Here is a 17,105-nt window from a genome sequence, read left to right on the forward strand (position 1 = left end):
TATCCCGGCGAACTCTCTATCCTCGATAAGGCGAAACCAATTAAGACAAGCACCGAGCGTAAGCGAAAAAGCCTCGCCAGCGCGCCGGGTCCTAAATTACGTTGTCATCGCCACCTCGGAAACAAGCTTTTTCGCGGCATTGTTGAGGCGAGCGAGAAACAGCGGGAAGGAGCACGCGACGCAGCACACGAACGATTTGCGCCAGCCATCAAGAGCCGCAATTTGCCGCCATTATCGTGACAGATAAGCTCGCCGAAGCAGGGGGCCAAAAAGAAAAGAAAAGCGGTCTTCTTCCCATCACGGTCAGTGGGCACGACGTTCTCGGCAATGAGAACCGCGGCGGAAACGAGCGTACTCTCTTTTTCACACCTTTAATCCCTTGAGCGATGCGTGCCGGCCGGTCTACTCGCTAGAGCGCCTCTCTTACAGCTAACCGCGCGTGCTTGACGCGCATGCGCACGATAGTGTCACATCCATGAGCGCACAGCTCGCTCAACCGCAGTCTTCTACTGATAAAGGCGCTCCAGGAGCCAAAAGAACATCAAGATCACAAAACATCATGACATGGGTGAGCACCCCATAGTGTATATGTTACTCGCGCCTTGTGAAACAAAAGCGTGCGCGCGCAGGATCGTGTCGTTATCACATTCCGAGACCTGCCACGCAACCGTTGCGCATCTCCCGGCCGGTTCAAAATTGCTCGGCGCGTTGGGTCCAATTACAGAAAGGCGGACGTCGTAAGCGTAGCCACAGGTAGGTGGTTTTTTTTTTTTAAATTGGAGGAGACAGGTTCGCGGTGGAGACGGGGAATGCAAGGAATGGAAGATAGCAAGGGTGTTGAGGCGCTAGAGAAGGGGAGGGGGGTGGGCAATCCTCGAGTTTCCGCATAATGCTTCGCGCGCACGAAAGGAAAATATGCCGTAGCAAGGCACGCTGCGAACGCGTTGCATCGAGATGAGAGGGGAAAGTGGCCCCATGACAGTTTCGCGCTGTCCAACCCCGAGCCAGGAACGTATCTTTTTTCATTCCCCGTTCGTTGCCGTTATCTCGACTCCCCTCACTCCCCCTTCCCCCCCCCCCCCATCTTCCCCCTCGGCCACCACTACCACTGCTACCATCAACCCCGCGGACCGGCTAAGTGATCCTGTCAGGGACTGGTGTGTTGCATTGCGGGGAAGCCACCGCGCACTCGCAGCACACCGCGTTCGCATCTGACCTCCCCTGTAGGAGCTGGTGTTGCGGCGAGGCAGACCTTCCTTTTCTTGTTCATTTTTTTTGTGTGCTTGTACTCATGTGTATACCTGCGCGTATAATTATGTCTCTAATTGTGATTAATTACGTGACGGGCTGAGTTGTTTAGACGGCACAACTGCTTTGGCTTGCTTGCTTGGCTGCGCAGCTTCTCGGCTGCGCGTTTGCGCCCTTTAACTCTATCCTCTCTCTCTAGTTCTCTCTCTCTCTCTCTCTCTCATTATTTTTTTTTTGCTTAATAGTATTGAAGCATTTCTCCCCCCTCATGTCCTTCACCTCACCTCCCCCCGCCCCCCATTTCTTCTATAGCTGAGCAATCTCCTGCGTCGGGCCCAAAAAGAAGGAGCGGGCAAAAAGTAATTCGCGCACGGCCAAGACGTACGAGAATGAGTAAGGACTTCCGACGAGCGATTTGTAAGTCGTTAGCTTAAAGCGTCCCGTTCCTCATTGGGAACAGCGCAAAGAGGGGGAGAGGGACAAGAAAGAAATATGTACGAATTACATAGGCAACGAACGAGCTACGTAATGAGCTTTTGTTTTTTTTATATAGCTGGGTTTCAGGGTGCGGTTCTAGGCTTCCGAGGTTCCTTGGCATTCAAGAAACGCGATACCCGTGCGAACATGCTGCACGTTCACTTTTGTGAGCGCACGTGCTTGTGGTAGTACAGAGTTTCCGTTCCGCTAGCTTGCGGGGCATTGTATCTTTCTGCGGTAATATGATACCGCTCTTATCCTTCTCTCTCTCTCTCTCTCTCTTTCTCCTTATCCCTTTTGCCGCGCTAGAGGAAGGTGTTTACAGTAATGACAGTTTTTCCTTTACACGCTGTAGGAAAGGGATAACGATATGAAATAGGAAACAACGTCACTAGTTGAGTAAAACGAACAGGAGCAAGTATCCGGAGAGAGCGAGAGAAAAAGAGACAGAAGGGAACACGAAAATAGGGGTGTGGTAACCAGGAAAAAATTATGCACATTCCACTTACTGTGGGGATTGGTACTATGCGAAACATATTGCCGGTCGTTCGCCATCTAGCATCGTTCAGGGCTCTTGAAAGAGCTACCGCATGGGCGAATTTTATTTGTGTATATTAAGCAGTTGTGCGTGCTACGTGAGCCTCCGCGTGATGGCCTCAGCAAGACGACAACGTTATGTCATGTAATGCACGCATGTTGTGTCATGAATGCAATTCATGTAATGACATCTCACTCATGTCATTGCATTAATTCCACGTCATGTTTGCATGCCATTCTTGTTTCATGCCATTCATGTCATATAATTCATGAATGTCATTTAATGCATGGATGGATGGATGGATGGATGGATGGATGGATGGATGGATGGATGGATGGATGGATGGATGGATGGATGATCTATCTATCTCCGCGTCGGCTATCTCGTCGAGATGGATTGATTGATTGATTGATTGATTGATTGATTGATTGATTGATTGATTGATGGATTGATTGATGGATGGTTTGATGGATTGATTGATGAATTGATTGAGGGATTGATTGATGGATTGATGGATGGATTTATGGATGGATTTATGGATGGATTGATTGAGGGATTGATTGATGGATTGATGGATGGATTGATGGTTTGATGGATTGATTGATTTAGTGAATGCGCGCAGCCGGAGCACTCGAAAGACCACAGGCTGTTTCCAGGTTATCCAGCTGTAAACATATACAAAGGCCTTGTATATGTGTACAGCTGGATAACCTGGAAACAGGCCTTACAAGGCATGAAACGGGGAAAATCGGCAGGAGAGGATGGAATAACAGTCGATTTAATCAAAGATGGAGGAGACATAATGCTAGGAAAACTGGCGGCTCTCCATACGAAGTGTCTATCGACTGCAAGGGTCCCAGAAAACAGGAAGAATGCAAACATTATACTAATGCACAAAAAAGGGCGACGTTAAAGAACTAAAAAATTATAGGCCCATTAGCTTACTGCCAGTATTATATAAAATAGTTACTAAAATAATCTCCAACAGAATAAGGACAACACTGGAATTTAGTCAACCAAGGGAGCAGGCTAGCGCTTCAGGAAAGGTTACTCTACAATGGATCACATCCATGTCATTAACGAGGTTATCGACAAATCCGCAGAGTACAATTTATCTCTCTATAAGGCTTTCATATATTACGAAAAAGCATTTGATTCAGTAGAGATACCAGCAGTCAAAAAGGCATTGCGCAATCAAGGAGTACAGACCGCTTACGTAAATAGTCTAGAAAATATCTACAGAGATTCCACAGCCACCATAATTCTACACAAGAAAAGTGCGAAGATAATTATAAAGAAAGGAGTCAGACAAGGAGACACAATCTCTCCAATGCTATTCACTGCGTGCTTAGAAGAAGTATTCAAGCTATTAAACTGGGAAGGCTTAGGAGTAAAAATCGATGGTGAATACCTCAACAACCTTCGGTTTGCCGATGACATTGTCCTATTCAGCAACAATGCAGACGAGTTACAACAAATGATTGAGGACCTTAACAGGAAAGTGTAAGAGTGGGACTGAAGATTAATATGCAGAAGACAAAGATAATGATAAATAACCTGGGCAAGGGAGCATGATTTCAAGATCGCAGGCCAGCCTCTAGAGTCTGTGGAGGAGTGCGTTTACCTAGGTCAACTAATCACAGGGAACTCGGACCATGACAAGGAAATTCACAGAAGAATAAAAATGGGTTGGATCGCATACGGCAGACATCGTGAGCCCCTAAATGGGAGCTTAACGTTATCATTGAAAATGAAAGTATACAATCAGTGAATTTTACCGGTGCTGACATACAGCTTGATAACAAGTTAAGGACCGCGCAAAGAGCGATGGAACAAAGAATGCTAGGCATAACTTTAAGAGACAGAAAGAGAGCAGTTTGGATCAGATAGCAAACTGGCATAGACGATGTTCTAATAGGCATTAGGAGAAAAAAATGGCGCTGGGCAGGTCATGTAATGCGCAAACCAGATAACCGTTGGACCATTAGGGTAACCGAATGGGTGCCATTCGGAAGCGGAACCGCAGAACGGAAGCGCAGTAGAGGACGGCAGAAGTCTAGATGCAGTGAAGAAATTAGGAAATTTGCTGGTGCTATTTGGAGTCGGTTGGCGCAGGACAGGGGTAATTGGAGATCGCAGAGAGAGGCCTTCGTCCTGCAGTGGACATGATTATGATGATAATGATGACGATGATGATGATGATGATGAAACATATACAAATGTTATTTGTACGTGCGCACTGTTTCTATTGTTCTGATGTGAAATATTTCGAATGTAAAGAAAGAATGTGCGGCTTCTTGACGCCATACTTAATGTGTGCGTACGCAAAAGCTGTTCGAGAAGTATGTTAATTTCGCATCGTTGTAATAAAGTTGTGTCAAAATTAAAAAGGTTGTAACGATTTGAATGTCAGCACTTTATTGCACAAAACTATCTTCCTGTCAGAATTTGCGATAACCGGTATACAATTTTAATGGTTACGACCTGGTTCGGCTTATCCCGATTACATCGATGTGACGTGAAAATGCATTCCTTGACGCACACTGTACGTTATAAGGCCTACAAAAATTGAAGCTGAACATGTTTATTGTGAACACCCGCGCCGTGGTTGCTCAGTGGCTATGGTGTTGGGCTGCTGAGCTGCTGTCGCGGGATCGAATCCCGGCGACGGCGGCCGCATTTCGATGGTGGCGAAATGCGAAAACACCCGTGGTACTGAGATTTAGGTGCACGTTAAAGAACCCCAGGTGGTCCAAGTTTCCGGAGTCCTCCACTACGGCGTGCCTCATTATCAGAATGTGGTTGTGGCACGTAAAACCCCATAATTTTTTATTGTTTATTGTGAATAGTGCGGCACAATTTGTGTGACGTAATTTTTATCATGCTGTATAACGTCGTGATGACTTTTTCTTGTGCGCTTCGGTGCGATGTCTTTTTATGCTAACGTTATCGTCATGATGACAAGTTTCTGTGTCAGTGACGTCGTATGCTATTTTCGGCGAACTATATATTTCGGCATGAGTTGCGGTTACTCTTGCTTGTCACACACGTCACGCGCTGGCGCTGTTACACATGATAATTACATATTTGCAACATACTGTAATATACTAGCATAAAAGAAGTCTTTCTCCCTAAACAAATGTGAAAGGTTTGGTTGTTTCTATATATATATCGTTTTGTGTTTTTATCTTATAGCTGTGGGGACTGCGTAGCCCATTTCGTTGCAGCGCCATAGCGCAGCACGTTTTGGGCATAGGAGCCGAGCGCGGCGAGGTCGCTTTCGAACTTCGCGCGCGCGGTCCACCGCTTTCCCTCTCTCTCATTCCTCCGAGGGCGCCGAACGGAAAACACTTGCTGCCGTCCGCCCCCGAACGGTCCAGGGGCTCACCCGATTGGTCTGTTTGGGCGGGAACCCGCGTTCCCTCTCCCCTGGCGACTCAAGTCGACCGAGGAGCGGCAACGCGGGGAGAAGCTCTCGGACAGCGAAACGGTGCGTACTCACTTCCCATTCTCCCGGTCATCCCTTTGGTTGGCCGGTCTCGCCGAAGGTCTTAGACCCGAGGCGGTTGCGTACCTTTTCGCTGCTCCTGTTCTGAAGGCTACGCCAAAGAGACGGGGCTCACTTAACGTGCGCGGTCGTACTGCGCCGAGTCGCCCTCGGAGGCTACCCCGAGCTGAAAGAACGTTGCCCTGGTAGCACGGTCGTTGGGAGCCATCCTCCCGTATAGCGGCGTGCTACCGCGTTTTGAGATAGCTGAGTGTCACCCCTTGACTTGCGGGAGCTTCGGCTCATGAGCCCCGCGCCGAAACGGGTGTATACAGATATCCGGAACGCCAAGGTGGTCGTACAATAAACGCCTTCCTTGTACTCTGGGCCTTCTCCTTGCGGCGCTCTGTTTCGCTCCCATAGGAGACCGAACGAGCGTCCGCTTCGGGCACACGCTACACACGCGGCTGAGCTGATCGTCCCCCTGAGGGGCTCGGATCCTCGGACCCGCGCGGTGGTCTAGGTGACTCCCGGCGGAGCACCGCTATATAGGCGGAGACCACATAGCTTAATGTTTAGTTCGCAGCTACGAATTTCGGATGGCGGGCTATTCACTATAGACACCACACAGAGCTCGGGCGGTGTCTTTCTTTCCCGCTTTTTGTTTCTTCTTTTTCTTTTTCTTGTTGCTCCATTCCTACGCCTTCAAACATCCAATATTGTCGCAGTTCATAAACAACAAAAACGATGTTATTTGGGTGCCATAGCCGAAGTAGAGAAGCGTCTCGGCAATTTTCCTCGTTTCCTCATTCAAAACTCGAACTCTTTAGAAGCCGGCGTACCTCTTCGCGATTTCTGTTCCACGGCGGCAGAATTTTCGCGCAGCAGACCAGAGGAAAACGTGAGAACCGAGTCTTCGGATAACTGGACAGATTATTCGGCATATTTTGCATGAATTATTTCGCAAATGCGGGAGCGGAAGCCGAGAGGTAAGAGTTTATAATCCGGCCAGCCTGCTGACGGTGGCCGCTAATCTTTCGTACGCGACGTTCATGGCTTTGCAAGTAGGAAGAAGGCTCGCTCAAAGTGGTTTCCCCCAAGCCCCGTATACGTGTTCCTGGCACTCCTGTCACCTTGAGCCGGGATTAGTTCGAGTTACGGCCTGACCTGGAAAGCGCCAGCGCGGAGCACAATTCTCTCGCGTTCCAGATGTCCAAGAAGCTCGAAAATGTGGAACGCACTCGTATTACTCGGTGAGCGCATGCGCATACGGCTCTTGCACTCCGGTCGAAAAAGCGGAGCCTAAAATTGGGCGTGAATTTCCTCGATTCTCGAAATTTTCTCTCTGGGAGCCACTTGGTCACAGCTCTAGGGATGCTTGCTCAGCCGTTGAAGAAATCTGAATCTTTCAAGACAAATTTCTTGTGAAATTTTGTTGTACTTTGCTATTTTTCATTCCTTGGCTTCTCCCCCCTTAAATTTATGTTGTTTTCTAATCAGTTGTAAAGGCCTTCTAATTCAATCCAAATAATAGTCGATTCCACATAGCTGTTATGGGCTATCCACAGAGGGAAAACAAAGAAACAAGTAAACGATATAAGAATCAGTGTCTTCAGTTGTTGTGGTGCTGGTGGTGTTGCAACAGGGGGTTTGACGAGATGCTCCGCGTTTACAGCGAAGCTGTTAGCTTCTCGCTGGTGGGGCACATTTAGCGCGACAGCGTTAAGGGCCCCGTGTCACAGAAAATCCATTGTCGGCATCGAGCACCAAGCCGGCGTCACGTGAGCGAAAATTGACCTAGATACTCTATACGGCACCGAACTTCTTCTATCATCAAAGTTACTCATACTTTGTCTTACATTCTTTACAGAGCTATTCCTCGGAATTTGAATTTTAAAAGATATATGGGGTTTGACGTGCCAAAACCACTTTCTGATTATGAGGCACGTCGTATAGTGGAGGACTGCGGAAATTTCGACCACCTGGGGTTCTTTAACGTGCACCTAAATCTAAGAACACGCCCCCATCGAAATGCGGCCGCCGCGGCTGGGATTCGATCCCGCGACCTCGTGCTCAGTAGCCCAACACGATAACCACTGAGCAATCACGGCGGGTAATTTGAATAAGGGCCCACAAACAAATGTCATGAAGCAAAACACGAACAGCGCATGCCTGTTATGTTTTATGTTAAATATTCTCAGAATGAAATATTAATAATGCGGAACACATAAAGGGATCATCGGCCCACGCAAGAGGCCGCGTTTCTGCTAGAAAGCTTGTCTTCGTGCATAGTGTTCGCCGCAGCGTTTCCCGGTAAGCATTACGATCACGTAAGCAGCAGTTGCCGGAAAGCGTGAGGAGCATTCAGGAATCTTTGGATGCCATCACGTTCCACTCTTAAAGGCGAAGCTTAACCGTCCTCCCAAGTTTTTTTGAGGCCACACCCGTGGGCAAAAAATGCAAACACTTAAGCTGAGTTTATACCGGGCCGACCCGCGGCCGAGGTGAGGCAGGCTTCAAGCTCTGAGCAAAGTGAAGCGAAAGGCGCATATATTCTTTGGAATCACGGATACAACATACAGAACAGCATGTGTTTCTATTAAAAAAAATAACAAGCACAAAACAAGCATCTAAACCTCATATTTTGTATATAGCCCGCAAGAAATTCAAAAGGACGTTCTATGCCACTTCTCGATACATGCGTCCGTGGCGGGACGGTTTCAAAATCGGGCTTTTGTGCCAGACGTCCTGTACTCGAATCTTGCCGTCGAACAACTTTAGTAACGTTTATTTATTTATTACACAGTACTTTGTTGAAAATGACTAGTTTACCAAGTCACGAAGACGTCTGAAGCCAGAAGGAAGAAGTTCAGGCGAATTCATCTACTTCCCATAATTCCCACGTTGGCCGCAGAAGCGTCCCCATTGCAGCTCCCGTAGACAATCCCGTTGCAGCACTGTTATCGGAAGGCCACGCAGAGTCAGGGCTCCCGAGGAGCCGCAGAGACCACAAAGCTATCATCACTATAAAGTAATAAAACAGTTCATGCACCCATCAGCAGGTGTAGTGGTTTTGCAACAGTTTGGCTGGACATCCGCTATCGCAGGGCCGGAATGGCGAGTCTTTCGGGACTACTTTCGAAGTCTAATCGCCTACTTGGATTTGTGGAAGGGTATTACTATTAAGTAGTATTAAGAAGTATTGCTATTATGATAGGTGTAACGTTAAGGGAAAAGAAAAGGGCAGAGTGGGTGAGGAAATAAACGCGAGTTAATGATATCTTAGTTGAAATCAAGAAAAAGAAATGGGCGTGGGCAGGACACGTAATGAGGAGGGAAGATAACCGATGGTCATTAAGAGCTACGGAATGGATTCCAAGGGAAGGGAAGCGTAGCAGAGGGCGGCAGAAAGTTAGGTGGGCGGATGAGATTAAGAAGTTTGCAGGGACGGCATGGCCACAATTAGTACATGACCTGGGTAGTTAGAGATGTATGGGAGAGGCCTTTGCCCTGCAAAGGCGTAACCAGGCTGATGATGATGATGATGATGATGATGATGATGATGATGATTACTATTAACTTGGAGGACCGAATCCGTCTGGTCACCCTGTCATACGCTTTATTCACCAAAGAGTCGACGCATGCCACTTGCGGGCCAAAGTGTCAAGGGCGCATGCGCCAGCTCGCACGGCTGCGTCCCGTACCGACGTGCAACTAACTCTCCGCCTCCTGTGTTGTCCTGTATGGCCGCTCGAAATTACCGACTTCCGTTCAGAACGAGGCGGCCGGGATCCGATTTCCGGCGCGCAGCGTCGAAGCGCGACCAAGGGGGCGTTTCTTCTTTTTCCTTTCGTCTATTCTTGCCCTGTGCCTCTAGTTGTTTGTTTGTTTGTTTTTGTTTGTTTGTTTGTTTGTTTTGCTGGTTGGTTTGCAATCGAACGCGTCGTTCGAGTTTTTTCGCAGTACGCATTCGTCTAAAATCTCCTTTTTCGACGTTCGCGCCCGCATCTTCAGCCGACCATGAATCCCAAAGTGGTAATTTTCTGCGCGCGCGTTCAGTGAGCTTTGGCCCGCCCAGTGCGTCCGGTTGGCCGTTTTCTATCTCTTTATTTCGAAGGGTTTAAACATGTCAGCTGTAATAAACAGGTGCATTGAGTGTAAAGGTACGAAAGCCACTTCATGAATCGGCGATAAAGTATAGACTAGGCAAATGAGAACAGACATGAGAGAGTGCTGGAATTAAGCGGCCTGGCTTTCAGGAAAGAGGTAGGAGAGAGCAACCTTTTTTTTTTTTTTCTGAAACTACCATCCGGGTCTTTGTTCCTTTTGCTGCCTCCCCCCCCCCCGTCCCCCCCACTACTGACCGCCGTTCAGCTTTCAGCATCTAGAGGCAGACGCAGTTACAATGCGGTGAGCAGTGACATCCATCCTCTTGATTTTTTCTTTATTTGATGGAATTCATTTAATAAACGGCCAATTAATAGGACCAATTTCGCGCGCTGTGTGACAGTTGTCGGCCAGGCGAAGAGTAATCGGCTCGACCTTGGCTTGTACGTTGTCAGGTCCGCCAACCACTCCGCAAGGCCTTGCAGGCAAGCGTATACGTATTCTAAGTGCGCGAGTTTAACCATGAGAATGCTGCGTCTGAGCGCGGCTAGTATCGCGACATCATTGCGCATCCTGGACCTACATGAAAGAGAACGCTTAATCTATGTTCGCACAGCGAATTCTTCAAGCGAGCATAGATCAGAACATCGTTCTCTTATCGTTTGTTGATTTTGAGTATTATAACTTGACGTCACTGAACCCATTTTTATTAACTAGCGAAGGAATAAGGACCATTACAGGCATTGATTACGAATCTAGTCTCACCTTCCATATTTGCTCTGTGTATACAAGATAGAAATTTCGACTGCAAGGCTTACCTAACACAGAGAGGTAGGTCAGTCAAAAACTTGACAAAAAGATGCTATGACATAAGGGTCAAGCGCAACCCCTGCATTCGACCCTTCTATGCAACTGTGCCCGTTTTTCTGGTCTTACTCGGAGTGAAGAAACAGTGCTTTGTCTCTTACGCCTGGGCGTTTCATTCAACAATGCATACTCATTCTTGATAGGACTAACAGATGGCGGCGAATGCAATGCCTGTCATGGTGAATAAACTGTAGAATGCTTCCTTTGCTGCTGCTCGAACTTCGGAAGTGAAAGGTTTGCCCTCCGCAAAATTCTAAACCACCTATAGACGGGTGACCGTTGTCGTTTGGCAAGTTCTTGGGACCACAGTCTCGCGTACCACAACTGCAAAAGGACAGGAAAGCGTTGATGCGATTCCTGAAGGCAACCGGACTGAGCTGCCGTCCGTGACAAAGCGCTGAAAACTTCCATTAATCTGGCGACTGTGCCCATCAATTCCCGTGTTTCCCTCTTTCTCCTAATCTTTTCTGCTCCATCGTGCTTCCGTAAGTGCAGGGTAGCCAACCGCGGGCTCATTCCTGTTTAACATCCCCGCCTTTCATTTAGCTTCTTAACTCTCTCTCTCTCTCTCTGTCGCTGGACAATTATTTTTTTTTTTGCTTTGTCACAGCGTGTACAAACACTTCTGCCGTCCTGTATCCGAATACAGACAGCACCGGGCATCGCATGCACACAACTCACGTCCCACGAAGGACACGGACTGAATAAAGGAGGTCGTTAAGACGTATCGGTCGAACTCAAAGGGACAGCCATACGAGACCTTGGTCTAATAACACGTTCAACCTAAGCCGACCACAGACATATGGCGCGTGTTCGAGTTTCTTTCTTCTCGGCGATTCTAATAGTTACTGCCACGTAGTAAAGATTGGCTACCATCTCAGATGCTGCAGCGATAAGATGTACGTACAATTAAAGGAAACCTTTCCGCGCAACCATAACGTCAACTACGCGTGCTGTACGAGGCGTGCCCTACGTCTACTTAGCTGAGGGAGAATAAAAGTGGTGCTTTAAGTGACCACACCCTCGGAGGGAAAACACAGCTTTTTTTATTTAGGTGCAGTGGCATGCGGGGTTTATCGGTGCAGAATGCTAAACCATCCAAACATGGCTAACGCTACTCTCCAAGCCCAACGTAGATAGTCCGCTGGTCGCGAGTCAATCATATCTTCGTATACTTCGATGCGCCACGCGAGCACGATTTCCAACACCCTCCCAGAAGTGTGACCGAACAAAATATTTCTTTACTCAATTTGGCTGCCGCTTCCTAATGGTTTTTTGTATTCCAGAGTCAACAAGCAGTGGGTGTCCCTTAAGGACGGTCCGCATATATTATCACACTTAAAAAAAGATAACATTCTGGCAGAAACATAAAGTTGCTAATGCTTTGAAGATTGTGTAGCCAATAGGCAGGTTGTTACCTAACCGAGTGTTACAGCGTGATTTTCTAAATATAACCATGGTGCAATGAGAAACCCACATTATACCACATAACATGGACATGTCAACAAACTCATGTAGTCCCAGTCATGTCACACCCAAGTGCGGAGCAATGGGAGGAACTGCTGTCCAGCGACCGCTGCGAAGACCAGCTGGGTCTAGTGCGACGACGCACAGCAGTGGCCAGCGGAGCCCTGGGTTGAGGGCAGCCGGCCATTGCGATAGAGCACGGACGAAACAGCGGGTGAAGACCTCCGGACTCCCCTGAATAATCCGCCCTAGCCGCAGAAAAGCACAATTACTAGAGCTCACTCACTCACTCACTCACTCACTCACTCACTCACTCACTCACTCACTCACTCACTCACTCACTCACTCACTCACTCACTCACTCACTCACTCACTCACTCAGTCACTCACTCACTCAGTCACTCAGTCACTCAGTCACTCAGTCACTCACTCACTCACTCAGTCACTCACTCACTCACTCACTCACTCACTCACTCACTCACTCACTCACTCACTCACTCACTCACTCACTCACTCACTCACTCACGCTAAATCTCCGAGTGACCTTATTCGGAGGATGGCGACAAAATATTTATCACGGCGAGCGTATATAATTTCGTCGAAGCTTTTCAACCCGTGAATCTCGCGCGATTAAGCTAAATTGGAAATTACTGCTCGGCCAGGATGAGAAATAGCGATATGTGTCCGAATTTTAAAGGAAAGAAGTCCGTGTTGTAAGTGAACGCGTTCCTCGACAGCTTCTTCGAGAAAATCCGTGCTTTTTGGAAATATGGGCACTGTGTAGCATGGTTTACTCGTAACGCTCATCTCCGTAAATATTGAAACACATCTTCTCAACTTATTACGTTTGTCATATCACATAAGCGGAACTGGAACATAGGCTTAAATTGACGCCTGGCGAAGAGGCGTGCCCCTGTACGACGTGACACTGTAACGTTCTCGTATATAGTCCCTTATACAAACCAGACTCCTGGCTGAAGTGAATAAAAGAGTTACATGACAGAAAATTTTAGATCGGAGCACATATTTCTTGCAATGATTGTGGGGAAAGCACCACTTCAGGATCAGAAAGACACAAGTTTAACAAGTTACAAGCGAATTCTAAAGCAGGCAAGTGACTTTCAGCACAACCTCGAAGGTTTAAGGTGACAAGCTTTGCAATTGTCCTCTAGCACTGCAACGTTAACAAAAAATATGCACAGTAACGCACTGAACATATGTCGGACACACATCTTCAGCCGCACATTTCAAGGTCGCGGCCTTGCACAACAAAGGCCTCGTAATTTTTCTTGGGGGTTAAATGCATCGACCGGCGCTCTCTAAGTTGTCTCGAGTTCACGTGTTCGAAGTGTGTTCTCAGCGGGCGTCCTTTTGTACTTCTCTCTTTCTCTAACCTTTCATCGTGTACATGCTGTTATCGCTGTAAAAAATATATGTATACCTGCCTCTGAGCGAACGAGAAAGGGACAAAATTTTATGTCTCCTTGCAGTGGACCAACCAAAGGATTAAGGCAACGAGATATCCAAGTTTGATCGAATCGGGAAGAGCGAACGAAGCTAAAAGCTCGTCGATCCCAGCGTGTACGACGTGCTTCAGCCGTTCTTCAATATGCATGATAGTTTTATTCTGCTAAATATATTTCAAGCAAACATCAATAAGTTGCAATTATCTGACGTAGATTTTTGAAGGCCGTGTATACCATAAATTTAGTTGCCTTGGATTGCGTTTGGTTTTTGTCAAATACCCGAAGCATTAACGCGTTTTCTTCCACAGTCTTCACAGTGCGCCTGCTGTACAAGACGTCCCCTCGAGCTGCGTGTGCATTTGAGTTATCAGAAATTTGCAGGCGCCGTCTCTTGCCTTCAGGCCGTGCCGATATGCTAATGAAATCAACATTATAGGCGCTTTACTTCAGTGAGAAGTGAGGGGAATATAAATGAGATTCTCTTACACCTGCTCAGGAATGTGTATACAGCGTCGCATTTTATATCTTTCCTTCGTTTTTAATTTATTCACCTTTCAAGACGGCAAGCGAAACTAACAGGTACCAACTCCATATTCAGAACAGAAGGTTCGAAATGAACTCTATAATGGGCTTCCTGTCGGCGTTTATTTATTTATATTTTTTGCATCTGAGAAAGTACAATTAATATGGCAGCCATTAATAACAATTGAGGACGTTTTCTTGCATCGACCGTGTTTCAGAGTCAGTCATTATATACGCGCCAGCGGAAGTCGTTTACTAATTAGTTTACTGCTGCCGTTTTAAAAACGCTGTACGTTCGTCGTCCGTTTATCATGTGCATACGTCCGTTTTCTTTCGTCTTAACGACTGAGAGTGTTATAAAGTAAAGCCAAATCATATCGTAAGAACAACCAAACTATCATTGTTAAGCAAGGCTCCTGTATGAGATAGAAATCGTCTCATCATAACTATCCTAATTGAATGATCTTTATAACAAGTCCACAAGAAAGAAAGACATTATCATCAGACGCGCTTTGGTTACGAACGCGAGGTGTTCTCATCTGCTTTGAATGTACGTCCTGTCTTCAAAATGAATTCAGTAAGCGGCAGTGCGGCAGTAAAAGAACAAGTTTCCGTACACCACCAACGAAAAATTCAAACAATTCATTCTTCAGAAACCGCCATTATCTGTATGGGAACGCCGGTACCAGGGACACGTTCACAGAGGCATTCGTTTCGGAGAATCTAGGACTTAACTCCATTGCAATGGGCGGCCGGGTTTATAGACTCGTACTCATTCACGCCAGAGTTCAAAAGGTGCGCATTCGCATTCAGTCTTGCTTTGTTATTCCTTCCCTCCTCTTTCTCATTTTGCACGAAGTATATGCTAACTCGTCTAGAGCTCGCAGTGTACTGGCTATATCAGCTCTGTTCACTCGTGAAAAAGAAATGGAAGCTGTGATGTGCATATATATATATGTATTTAATCTTACCCCGGGAAAGTACGTCGGTCAACGGTTGGCTCGCCAATGTTAAAAACCAACGGGGCGAGCGGCGCTAACTCGATTTATGGTTATCGACCCGATTCTATTCTAATCCGGTTTCCATCGCGAGAGGTCCCGGCAGGAGCCCCCCCCCCCCCCTCCCCCTTCCCCCCAAAAAAGAAGTAAGAAAGAAAAGAAACAAGATAAGAAAAGGAAGAACGAATTCCGAGAGCTCTGCACGACAAAGAAGTTACGAAACCGCGCATGAAACGTAAGAGCGGCTGCATGACGGAAAAAAACAGAGAGAAGGTGGATTGGTGGCTCGGGAGTTGCGTGTGTGTGTTTGTGCAGGGAATGAGACGAGTCGGGTGGGGGGGGGGGGGGAGGAGGGAAAGGAGGTCTGAGACTTGATCTTAAGGAATAGCGAGGGGTTCCGTGTGTATACGGAGTTCGGCTGTATTTATACACCATATAGATAGATATATACACCTCCCCGCCGCGGCGTTCGTCCACTCCATCGATCGAGCCCGGACTTTCCCGAAGCTCTTATCTCCGCTGTCCGGCGGCGCTCGGAAGGCAAGCTCATAAACTTCGAGATGCCGGCGCGCTGGGCATTGAGACGACCACGACGAGGACGTTATTGGCGCGGCCGACGAGGTCTCGTCGTCGTCGTCGTCGGCGGCGACATTCCGCGTCTTTTGAAAGCCGGCGAAGCGTCCCCTTTCGCTTCTTCTTCTTCTTCTTCTTCTTCTTCCTCCTCCTCTTCTTCTTATTATTCATCCTCCTCCTTCTCTTATTCTCCTTCTTATTTATATTCCTCCTCCTCCTCCTCCTCCTCCTCCTCCACCTCCCCCTCTTCTTCTTCTTCTTCTTCTTCCTCTTTTGATCACCGTTTTGCCATAGTGCTTTCTCGCTCTCTCCTTGCTTGCGTGTGCCGAGCGAAAAACTAGTAAGTGAAAAAAAGAAAGTTCGTTGCTTTCTTTCTTCCGCCGAACATTTCTATACGGCGGGAGCGCTCATTTAAATGAGGAGCGCGAGTGTCTGTCTCCTCACGCGATCATTACTCCTCTGCCAACAAGGATTTACGAGTTCGTCTCTTTCTTTTTATTTTCCTAAAGGGCTTATTGCCTTCCAGAGGTTTTGTTTGAGATGCAAATGTGTACGCGGGAGTTGTCTCTGTATGCTTCGGAATGTTCGATTTTTTTTTTTTTATGACGAACACTCGGTGCCTGATATCCGACTTGAATTTTCTTTCTTTGATGAGGCTAGTTGAAGTGATGCCGATGTAGAAACAAATCTCCGAAAAAAAAAAAGCGTGTTCGAAGGTCGCTATTGCATATGTTTCTTCAGCACTGCTCCTCCGCGTGACGGCGCAGGCGCTGCATGGCAGCGACCTCTATCCGCTAGCAAGTTGGAGTCAGCATTTGTTCATTCTTTTTCTTTTTTTTAGCTCTTTGGTCTTCAATGCTTTTGCTTGGCTATCCACCAGAACTGATGACCTTTAGGCAGTCACAATGAGAATGGATCGAATCGCGCTTGAAGCAAGTAAACGACGCTGCCGGGTTTGCTCGGAATTTTATCATCATTCAGTAAACTTGCGATGCATCATTGTATAAGGAACCGCAGACTGCGTGGGCAAAAAATTTAGTGATCCCTGTTTATAGCTTGTTTGTTTGCTTGCTTGTTTGTTTCGTAAACAACGAAGTAATGCGTGACGCTTGCGCGAAACTTACTGCCTATACTGCGGCTGCAGAAATGTCGTACATCAATAACGTTACAAGTACCCTTGCATTACCACGATATTACGGGAAACGGTACTGTATACTGTGCGGAAGAGTTTAGCGTCGAAGAGCCGGCGTTTTGTGGGAAGCCTTGCGTCGGACAATAACCAGTGGCAGACGGCGACGTTTGCGGGGTTTTTACGTTTCTGTTCCAACGTAAACCGGTGGGCGTGCCTTTCGAAC

The 17,105-nt window shown here is 47.3% G+C and overlaps 1 protein-coding gene and 1 long non-coding RNA gene across 2 annotated transcripts in view; one reads left to right on the forward strand and one right to left on the reverse strand.

Annotated features, from left to right (window-relative positions):
- Nucleotides 1-17,105, reverse strand: part of LOC135911635 (nucleolar and coiled-body phosphoprotein 1-like) — a 179,982-nt gene that overhangs the window by 62,237 nt on the left and 100,640 nt on the right. The window lies entirely within an intron of this gene.
- LOC135911636 (uncharacterized) overlaps nucleotides 1-17,105 on the forward strand; it is a 180,535-nt gene that overhangs the window by 1,170 nt on the left and 162,260 nt on the right. The gene's annotated exons all lie outside the window — the stretch shown is intronic.

Source organism: Dermacentor albipictus, chromosome 5, assembly GCF_038994185.2.
Source record: "Dermacentor albipictus isolate Rhodes 1998 colony chromosome 5, USDA_Dalb.pri_finalv2, whole genome shotgun sequence".
NCBI lineage: Eukaryota > Metazoa > Arthropoda > Arachnida > Ixodida > Ixodidae > Dermacentor > Dermacentor albipictus.